At 31.4% G+C, this 11,202-nt stretch overlaps 1 long non-coding RNA gene across 2 annotated transcripts; it reads left to right on the top strand.

Moving 5' to 3' along the window:
* Positions 1–1,019: 1,019 nt before the first annotated feature.
* LOC122196855 (uncharacterized) lies at positions 1,020–3,748 on the top strand. 2 transcript variants are annotated; one of them, XR_008230826.1, is made up of 2 exons: positions 1,020–2,184; positions 3,401–3,748. It is a non-coding gene; the product is annotated as an uncharacterized LOC122196855 (long non-coding RNA). The 2 variants fall into 2 exon arrangements; XR_006189121.2 differs by having other exon boundaries at positions 1,020–2,762.
* The last annotated feature ends 7,454 nt before the right edge of the window (positions 3,749–11,202 follow it).

The following is an 11,202-nucleotide window of genomic DNA, read 5'->3' as shown; positions in this document are numbered from 1 at the left end:
ATTACAAAGATCAACTTCACACAAAACATGGAAAACATTATGTTGCATACGCTTTTGGATCTTAATCGCCATAAAAAAATAAATCATGTTGTTCACCGATGCACTTTTAGAAGTCATCAAAGCACATGTCAAACTCCAAGAACCCTAACAGTTAATGGGTCTTAAATATCGACAGAACAAAGATTAATTTAGGAACTGTTTTAGTGAAAAAATAGCTATGGGTGAAAGTCAAATATTATGCTAAACCACAGGGATAATTTGTGTAATTTACTATCTTACATTACTAGCAGTTAATGCATCTTAAATATTAGCATGGTGCAGTACATCCTCTCATGAGATAGATTGAGAACCCAACTTTCTATAAAAAACCAACTATTACAATTTATAAAATTATGTTTCTTTTAAACTTGTCATATACAATGCGTAGCCTCTTGATTTGTCTCATCCTAGCATTTTCATTACCTTCCATCACAAATTCTTGCTTCTTTACTCCACAATGGAAGATGTATATTATTAATGGTACTCCTGATAATATTATTATGCATGTTAGATCAAAAGACGATGATCTCGGTAAACATAATGTCACTTCAAACGATTATTATCATTGGTCATTTTGTGATAGACTTGATAGCACCACAACATTTGATGCTGAGTTTTGGTGGGGTCAATCATATGATTGCTTGGAAGCTTTTGCTAAACTTGCGCGAAGAACGTGCGATAGGTTTGGAGGGATTGGATTTCGTATTGTTTATTGTTATTGGCAATTAAGATCTGATGGATTTTATATATCTCCGTTGAATGTATCATTCCCTAATCCATCATGGGTGTTTGCTAAACCTTGAGGTTGAGGTGGAACGCTTTGTAGTATGCATATAGTATCGAATAAAGCATGATGAAATTAATATATTTTGATAGTTAATCTTTATGTGTGCATAGTGTGTTTTTCAAAAAAAAAAATCTTAGTATTAGAGTGTTTTGATGTAATTGCTTTTTTAAACGATTATAACAATCAATTATAATTTAAACAATTATAACAATCAATTATGTCATTAAAATAATAAAAATATTCATTAAATTTTGATAAACAAAAATATCCATTAAATGATTATAGCGTTGTCCTTCAAATCTCTCAAAATTGATCACATGGTACAACTAAATCCTAGAGAAATCTGAGGAAATAAAGCCTTAAGGCTGCCTTCAACCATTCAAAGTTTCACCTCATTTACTGCATCTCACGAATTCTTCGTTTTTGCCCTAATTCATTTGAATGAACTTACTCTTTGTTTATTTCGATTCCTTATTTTTTTCTTCAAAATTTCTGTTGAGTTTTTGCCCTAATTTGCTCAATCGACGGTTGTTTTTGTCCTAATTTGCTCACAGAAGCAGCCCCATACAATTACCTGTCGGACATACAACGATCAGACCAGCTCTTTGATTCCTTCGGTTTGCTTTCCTTCCTGTTCAAGCGAAGTAGACGACTCAAATCGAAGGGGAAGGCCAGCTGGAGAACGGCACCCTCCTCTTCCTTTGAACCAATCAACCACCGGTTCCTTTCCACCTTCGCACATCACCATCGGAGCAGGAAGAGGGCTTCACGGCTTCTTCCCACCTTCATTTCATCGGCCTCGTTGATCCCGGGGACGATCTCTTCGCGAATTGATCGACGGAATGCGATCCTTCGCACCCCCTTATGCCGCCTCCTGCCTCGCCTTCGATCTTGTGGTTTTCGCCATCGGACCGCCTCGCTGCCAACGACGTCCAGAAACACGTGAGGGAGTCGCCGGAGATTGGAGTTCTCCTCTCCTCCTCAGGAGGGACCGAACGTCACCACCAAATCGCTGCGTTCGTGCTTCCTTTATTTTTCCTCTCTGTGTGTTCGTCGCCTTCACTAGTTCTTCCCTATACCCGATCAAAACAAAAGAGACGGGGCAATTTAGGCCCTAATTTCTGTAAAGTTTGAACCATTAAACAAAAATGGTCCCTCTATGAGAATTCTCTTCATAAAAACCCTAATCCCTTTTAAATTTCTTAAAAAAAAAATGACAAAATGAACCTTCATTTGACAAAGCATTAAGAAATTAGTCCCAAACCCTAAAGTGTTTCAAAGTTCAAGAATGTTTATTTTGAGGTTATTCACTAAAAGGCTTCATGAAAACGAACCAGGATCGAGATCACGCATCGAATGTGAGTTCTACAGCCCTTCTTTTACTGCTTTAATATTTGGAAGAGATTACATGTGAGTATATTAAAGCTTTGATGATTGTCTTGTTTTATTCACATAATAGCATCATACTTTATTATTGTTAAAAAAACTTATTAAATAGCAATCTAAAATGTAATAAATCATATAAATTATAGTAGAATGCTATAAATGATATAATTACACCTCGTTCTATAATGCTTTACCCATTCGATCCCTTCCTGCATTTGGAGATGGAATATAAACCCTTATACCATTGAGTGATCCATATATTCTACAACTCAGCAAAACCCAGTAGCAATATGTGTTTTGATTTATTGTAAAAAACATATTTAAAAATACAAAGTGGGCTCTCAGAAATAAATTATTACTTATCCTTTTTTAATATTATAAAAAAAACATCTTTTAAACTCAATAGCAAAGAAAAGACAAAGTTTTAGTATACCATGTAAACAGATTACATCGATAAATCTTATTGGAAAATGCTTGGGGTTGATTAATTTTGGTTAATTAGCAGGTTTTTTTGGTTAACTTGTGTTGTCTGGGCATGCCAAGAAGCATAGTAAGAACCTTGCACAACCTTATTCTTTCATTTAACTGGTTTGAATCTTCTTATTAAGTTTACTTTCTCAATGATAAATGGGTACACCCTACACTCTTGAAAATAGGGTTGGTAACATTGTGAGTATCAAGGTTTTCTCAGCAATAAGAGAAGATATTAGTATAAAAGTTGCAATATAAACCATTTTTAATTACATAATAATAACTAAACAAAGATATGTGAAGGATTATCTTTATAATTTAGATTGCAATATATAACATAAAAATCGTATGAAATCTTCATTGTTCTCCATGCCTCACAAATATGTTTCTGGAATGGAAATACTTATTCTATTGTCTTGCTTTTACGATTACCTATCCATTCCATTTCTTTGTTGTTCCATTGTTTGCAATCTCACATATCTCAAAAAAGTAATTTAGAAATTCATCATACAATAGAAAATGTTTTATAAACTCTTATAAGGGAAGAAGAAAGATAAGACTAAATGAGTGTATGGTGTTAATCTAATTATGATGTTCTTTCATCTCTATTTGCATGTTTCTAGCTTGTTTGTAGTATTGTCTATAAAATATTACTGTTATATTTGAAAGTTCATTTTACCATTTTCATCTTTTTGTGTGTATATTTTAATCTTTCAGGTTTTTTTAAAGTATTTGAGGAACCATTTCTGGTTCGGAGTGGGGTGAAGTCAAGGGCCCTAAAACTGGAGGATAGTTGTATTTAGAGCCACTTAAATATTGAAGATTTTTGTCGGCATTAATTTCAATAATTATATGTACCCTAGAAGAGATATCATAACCATAGTTTATTTTATATAATGTTTTTTTTTTTGTATATTTATTAAATGTTGTACAGGTGATGTCTACAAGGTGTTGATATTTTTTTGTTGGCAAGTTATTACGCTATCTAACTCCCCCAATAATCTATAATATTTGTATAAGATGATGACAATTATTATTTTTTATTACAGCTTCTCTTCATATTGATTATTCATTGTGGTTTGAGTTCTGGAATGCTGTCACTGAGAGGATTCCACATTGTGGGGCGTTGGAATTAATTACAGAATGAGATATGATTTATATGTCTTTTTGGGTATTGATGGAAATGTTTAATTCTTGCTCATATAGATTGATAAGTATTTTACAATATGCTCTTTTAACCTTATATTAGGACCTTTTCTGAAAAAAAATTGCTTTTAGAATTGAACTTTGAAAAAAAAAACTTCATATATAGCATCGTACTCTTAAAAAAATGACTTTTGAATTATTTTTAGTTGATATGGAAAATTACATTTTTTGTATATTGAAGATCATTTAAAGGATTGTCTTTTGGAAAACAAAATATTCATTAATTGCATTAAACTTTGCAAAAAAGTTCATTAATAGCATCGTAGTTTCAAAAAAGGACTTTTTCGTATTCTTTTGCTAATCTAGAAAAATTTTAGTTTTATGTACATTAGAGCTCATTAATAGGATTTTTTTTAAAACATTTTGTTAATGGAAAGTACATTTTCATTTTCTTTCGCATATAGATCATTTATGTAAAAAAAATATTTCAAATATGGACTATTTATGTATTTTTGTTCACAAGTGAACCATTTATGTAATATATAAATTTAAATGTTAATTAGTAGGTCATTAATATGATAATTTTATAGGGAAATTTTGTTTTTAGTATTTGAAATTTGCAAAAAAAAAAAAGTTTATTAACGGCATTGTACTTTAAAAAAATATTGTTTTGGAATATTTTTAGATGATATTGAAACGTTTCATATTTTCCAACATTGAAGCTCATTTGTAGGACAATGTTTTGGAAACGAATTTCATTAATAGCGTTGAACTTTGCAAAAAAAAAATCATTAATAGCATTGTACTTTTAAAAAATAACTTTTTTTTGAATTCTTTAACTGCAGGTAGATTCCTTGAATGCATACCTTGATGAACATATGTAGAAAAATTTATTTGGAAAAGGATAAAATCCTGATATGACAACCCGAACAGGTAAAAGAAAAAATCAGTTTTGACTAACCGAATTTATTCAAAATCTTTATTCATATTAGTAGCTTACACACCATTTAGATGCTCTCAAAATAGCATATGAAATAAGTTCGAGATGTAATAAAGCTAAAATGTTATTTGATATGTTTTGTACTTTCTAATGATCATTACCAGGAAACATTTGAAAGATTTTTTTTACCAGAATGAATGTGATCAATATACAAAACAACGTTGCATATTCATAACCTAATGTTCTTAAGTTACTGTAATAAGGTTTTCCTGTAATAGTTGATTGGCCCTAACCAACTATCCCATGCAAGTTAATGGGTTTATGTTGTTCTAAATGTGTTAAAATGCTTCACTTAGGTGTTACTCAACACATGGTCTGCGGACTATCCACATTGATTTCATGATTGAGAAGAACACATCACATCGACCAGGATCAGACCATTAACCATAATAATGACCCCCACTGAGATTAGCAATGTAATTTGAGTAATCATCCAAAACAGACAATGAACTTTGAACTGTAATAAATCTAAAATCAATTCCTAAATTGTACATCAAACTTCCAACGTTAAACCTTAAACATTTTCAATTAATGTTATCGAGTTGATATGCATTTGATTTTTTAGGTATATCGTAAATTGTTTACCTCCCCCTGTTGAATTATGGCGTGAATGTACGGTTTTACATTTAACAGTAAACATGAGGCTTTAGTTTGGTTGTCTAACTAATGATTTGGATGAGACAAAAGCATTTGATGAGTGGATTCTTAAAATTAGTGAAGGTAATACTGGTGGCCCTAATGATGGTGAAGTTGAAGTGGAATTTCCAGAAGACGTTGTTCGCTCTACAGGTGACCATATTCATTCAACTGTATCCACCATTTATCCATCATTTGAAAACCATCTTGATGATCCATCATATTTTCAAGATAAAGCTATTTTGGTACCTACAAATGAAGAATTAGATGCTACCAATTACTACATTTTAGGATTGATAAAAGATGAAGGGAAAACATATATGAGTTCAAACTCTTTATGTGAGATAGAGTTACCAGATTTTTTTTGAGGAATCAATCTACTCTTCAGTTGTGTTCAATGATTTTAAGGCGTCTAGAATTTCCAACCATAAACTTACACTAAAAATAGGTGTTCCAGTCATGTTACTTTGTAATATCGAACAAACCAAAGGACTATGCAATGGTACTAGGTTACATATTGTTAGGATTGGAAGACACGTCATTGAAGCCTGAATCATATATGCTAGATTCTTCAACGAGACTACTTATATACCTTGCATGAAGTTAACTTCGTTTAATAAAAGAATCTCATTCCGTTTTTAGCAGAGACAATTCCTCATAGTTGTTTATTTTGTTATGGCCATTAACAAAAGTCAATGACAATAATTATCCAGTGTTGTATTATACTTGCGTAGGCCCGTCTTCACTCATTGTCAGTTATATGTTATTTTGTTTCTCGTGTCACAAGTGAAAAATGATTTAAATTACTCATATATGACGAGGGTCGTCCAACTAATAAAACAAAAAACTATGTCTACAAAGTGATCATTCAACGATTATAGATATTCAAGTGTTTCATTGTTTTTTTTTTTCAGATATTTCAATGTTACCAATAATACTAAATATGTTTCTGTTACTTTATATTTTTTTATAGTGCCAACTTTTTTATAACTTTATATGCATATTTTTATATGTTCTCCGCGTTTTACGAGGGTCATAATCTAGTTCTTCCCTATACCCGATCAAAACAAAAGAGACCGGGCAATTTAAGCCCTAATTTCTTTAAAGTTTGAACATTAAACAAAAATGGTCACTCTATGAGAATTCTTTTCATAAAAACCCTAATCCCTTTTAAATTTCTTTAAAAAAATGACAAAATGAACCTTCATTTGACAAAGCATTAAGAAATGAGTCCCAAACCCTAAAGTGTTTCAAAGTTCAAGAATGTTTATTTTGCGGTTATTCACTAAAAGGCTTCATGAAAACGAACCAGGATCGAGATCACGCATCGAATGTGAGTTCTATGGCCTTTCTTTTACTGCTTTAATATTTGGGGGAGATTACATGCGGGTATATTAAAGCTTTGATGATTGTCTTGTTTTATACACATAATAGCATCATACTTTATTATTGTTAAAAAACTTATTAAATAGCAATCTAAAATATAATAAATCATATAAATTATAGTAGAATGCTATAAATGATATAATTACACCTCGTTCTAATATATTAATTAATAATATCAAAAATCACAAGATTATATGTAAATTGCTATAATAACACAAGTTGGTATTGTAAATCGCAAAAATGACGAATGCATATGTATAAGTTAAAGTATTTCATGGAAGTATGAAAAGATATAAAAATGATCCACAAGTCAAGTGTCTGTTCCCTAGTTAAGTCAGATAACACTTAATTATTTCCACGACACGATATTACAAAGTTTATAAATTCAAGACTTATTAGCTTTTCACGTCAATTCTACAAAATCTTGTACAAGGTTTCAAGAGTAAAGCTTTCGAGAGTAAAGTTGGTTACTTTATGTTCTCATAAAGGGTAACATATCCTATTTTTATCTAAATTGATATTCAAAATCTTTATATAAAAATGCATTTTTGATATTAGTCTGAATTGCTTATAGGTATTTTTCCAACTCTTGTACATTTGGATTTGAAAAAATGGTATTTATGAATGAGTTCAAACACATTTGGATAGAAAATTAAATATTTATAAAAGTTGGTCAACCAACTAAATTTTATAAAACATTTTTGGTTATAAAAATACTTTATTTCAAAATTTGTAGAATTCACCAACAATGTTGTTGGCGTGTTTTAATGTATGTATTCTCAGGTTATTTAGCAGGTCGAAGTGTTCACTCAAAAGACTCTCCGTTACTTATATTATATCTTTGTAAACGCCAGATTGTTAAGCGTGTGTCACGATTTATCAATAGTCATTGTCAATGTAATTTCTATTTCGGTAATAATAAAATATTATATATGTACTGTTAAATTTATGTTTAATAACTATGATTACTAATTTACGTCGCGGGCAGCCGGGGTGTGACAGATTATGATTAGTTCATTATGTGACGTTTACTGCAATTGGGATTTAACAATATTTTTGGCATAAATAACCTAGAAGAACAACCCAATGCAATTTTATTTCTTTAATTCATTATGTGTCATTTATTGGATTTGGGATTTACCGTTCAACTCCATGTTTTCTTCAATCACCATCACTTCTCTTCCCCACATTCTTTCTCCTATCTGTCCACTTTCCCCACCATTCTCCATAAAACCTTCACTATTTGGGGTTTTTGGTGTTGCAATTGAAGTTTATCGCATTTTTACAATCCGTACTCTTATAGTATGTTTATTTTTGTTTCACTCTTTAGCTTGTATCAATCAGAATCAAGAGCAGAGTAAATGTTTGGTGCTCTGGGACAGCTAAAGAAGACATTGCTTATCTGCCAAACCTTCAAAAAGGTAACTCTCTCTCTCTCTCTCAACAGAAATTGGTTTCAAGCTACTAATAATTTGAATTGGTCATTTTATTTGCTTTCTTTGATGAAAATAATATGTTGTTTACACGGGAACAAGTTCATAATGCTTTGCAGTGGCATATAATTTTGACATATCAATAAGGCAATGGCTTCTTGAGGTATACATTTTTTTTAATAATACCATGTTGAAAAATATTTCAAGTTGTTATTAATATCCCATGTTCATATTAGATGATGCATAATTTTGGGTATACGTTGGAGGAGGAAAAGGTGTGATTAATAGTAAGAGATATTGCTTTTGACAAACAATATGTTTTCAAAATTGTGCTTATTGTTTAAGGATATTCAATGCAATGTAGCCTCCAATTAATCATGTATATCGCTAATCTTTGCATTTACCACTATCATATATTATAATCTATTCCACCACGCCTGTATGTTTAGTCTTTATTTTGTTACAACGAACATTTAATCCAATGAAAATGTATATTTTAGCGATATTGTAACAGTTTTTTTGGTTGGCTAATGGATTTTCATGTTTCGAAGCTGACTGCATTGAATTCATACTTATTTTCAAACGTTTAACATACTTTTTTTTGTTTTTTTGCACATAGGAAGGAACAAAGTAAGGCGTAATTATACACTATAGTGCTTCATCATTAAAATGAACTTCCATATTTCTTCATATATCCCCCCTCTCTTTTTTGTGATTTTTTTTACTTTCTATGTGTGGTGGCCCAATTTACTTTTATATGGGGTGAGGCTTACTAAAAGACAATGGAAAACTCAAAAATCGTCATCAAAGAAAATGAAGAAGCATTGATCCCTTCATATTTCTTATCATTCTTTTACATGAGAGCTATAATTTTCAAACACCTATCTTTATTCATTATTCAGTTTACATCATTTCAAATGTCAAATGATTAACCAAAATTAATAAATTGTAATTCTAAATCTAATGGTGTTTAAAATTAAACTTTGATTTATTTTGTTTTAATTATGATTTGAAACACTATCTTTAAAAATTGTTTTTTTGTTTTTATATTTTCTCTAATATTATAATAGAACTCAAAAATGGTGTCATGTTTTTATGTTCTTGTCTAAAATTATAATTTCATTTTTCCATGGATTGAAATTCAGTTGCTACAAAAAAATTTCCCAAGAGTACAATTGAGTCTCTCATTTTTGCCCCTGATGCAAAGCTTTTTTAGGATAAGTAAACTCATTTTTGATCCGATCAATGTGTATAACTACAGTCTAGATATTATAGGGTTTGTGTTTCAATACTATATGTGGATGATCATGTTATTGCAATCATTAGGATATAATGAAAAAGTTAGTTTGTGTTTTAATACTATATGTGGATGATCATGTTATTTTCCAACATCAAAACAACCCTAAGTATGCAATTGAATATAATCCTCACCGATTGAGCAATCAATCTCGGTGTCTTTATATGTAATTCGACAAATACCATTTTTAGACATTTGAAAGTATATTTTTCTAATAAGACAAAAATTGAAAGCAGAATGTTATTATAGGGTTAAAAACTTCACTTTAAATAACTTAATAAGGAAAAAGTTTTAAAATTGAAAAATTATAATAATAAAACAAAAAAAATTGTGTAGTTATTATACATGAATAAATGAAGTGTGTGTATATATATATATATATATATATATATATATATATATATATATATATATATATATATATATTTATACACACACACACACAAAGCTCTTAGGATTAGTATATTTTCTATTACTTTATGTTTTCCCATAAAAGTTTCAATATTTTTTTCACTTTTAGTCCCTCCTTAACTTTTTCAAGTTTTGCAACAAAAGTTTCAACACAATGCCACTTTTGGTCCCTTCTCAACTTTTTACCATATTAGTTTCTAAAATTGATGCTTTTGGTCCCCCAGCTTTGATATTCTCTACTGATAGCCACAAAGGGTGTAATATTATGTTTAAATAAGTAAAATTAAACAAAATTAAATAAATATACAAGAAACCATAAAACCCCGACGTCGCCGTCACCTCATTGACGCCATAGAGAACCATCGAAGCCTGTCGTTGCTCTTACTGCCGAAGCTAAGGATTATTAAAGATCGACGTCGTGGCTACTGTTGTTGTTATTCTCGGCCGCACATAGTCCATTCCTCTATTTCACCGTCGGTCATGCCACCGATATCGCCAAGGGGTTACGTCGATGCCGCTGTTTTGTGCCACTGCCCATTCGTCACCTGACCGTCGTCCTTCTCCAAGTGTGAAGTGAAGCTGCGTGGTGTGTTTTTTAGCATGTGTGTGTTCATTGGTAGAAAACCGAAGATGAACCACCATGGCGGCCAACCATGGTGCCTGCCACCTCCTACCGCCGTTCTACCACCACCAGCCACCACCTTGGGTGGATGTGTACGTATGTATGTGTTGCATGGATGTTTTGTGTGCGCCAGATTGTCATTTTATGTGAAACCCTAATCGTCATTTTATGTAAGGTGGTCACTTTTGCAAGTGACTATGAACTGTGATCGGGTATTGACTCAAGTATCTTCCTATAGGTGATTGGAAGTGAGTTGAGGTTGGTAGAGTTCTGTCACACCCCCGAACCAGACGGCGGAAACGTCCGGGGGCTGTCGTGACTCAATTGAATACCATAACATTGAATATATATGAAGCATAACAACATTCGTCACCATTCATTAACATAGTACAACCAGTAGCGTTTACATGTCATACATTGTTTAAACATTACATTCCCAAAAATTAATTTGTTCAATTCATACAAAAATAAACTGCAACCGTCACTGAATATGATTTCCCTTGATTCACTGGTTCCCTGAGAATACAAGTATTTTGAAAAAACGTCAACATATGAAATGTTGGTGAGTTCATAAGTAGTGTTTGAAAT

Source organism: Lactuca sativa, chromosome 3 (assembly GCF_002870075.4).
Source record: "Lactuca sativa cultivar Salinas chromosome 3, Lsat_Salinas_v11, whole genome shotgun sequence".
Lineage (NCBI taxonomy): Eukaryota > Viridiplantae > Streptophyta > Magnoliopsida > Asterales > Asteraceae > Lactuca > Lactuca sativa.
This window is presented reverse-complemented; position numbering and strand designations above follow the sequence as displayed.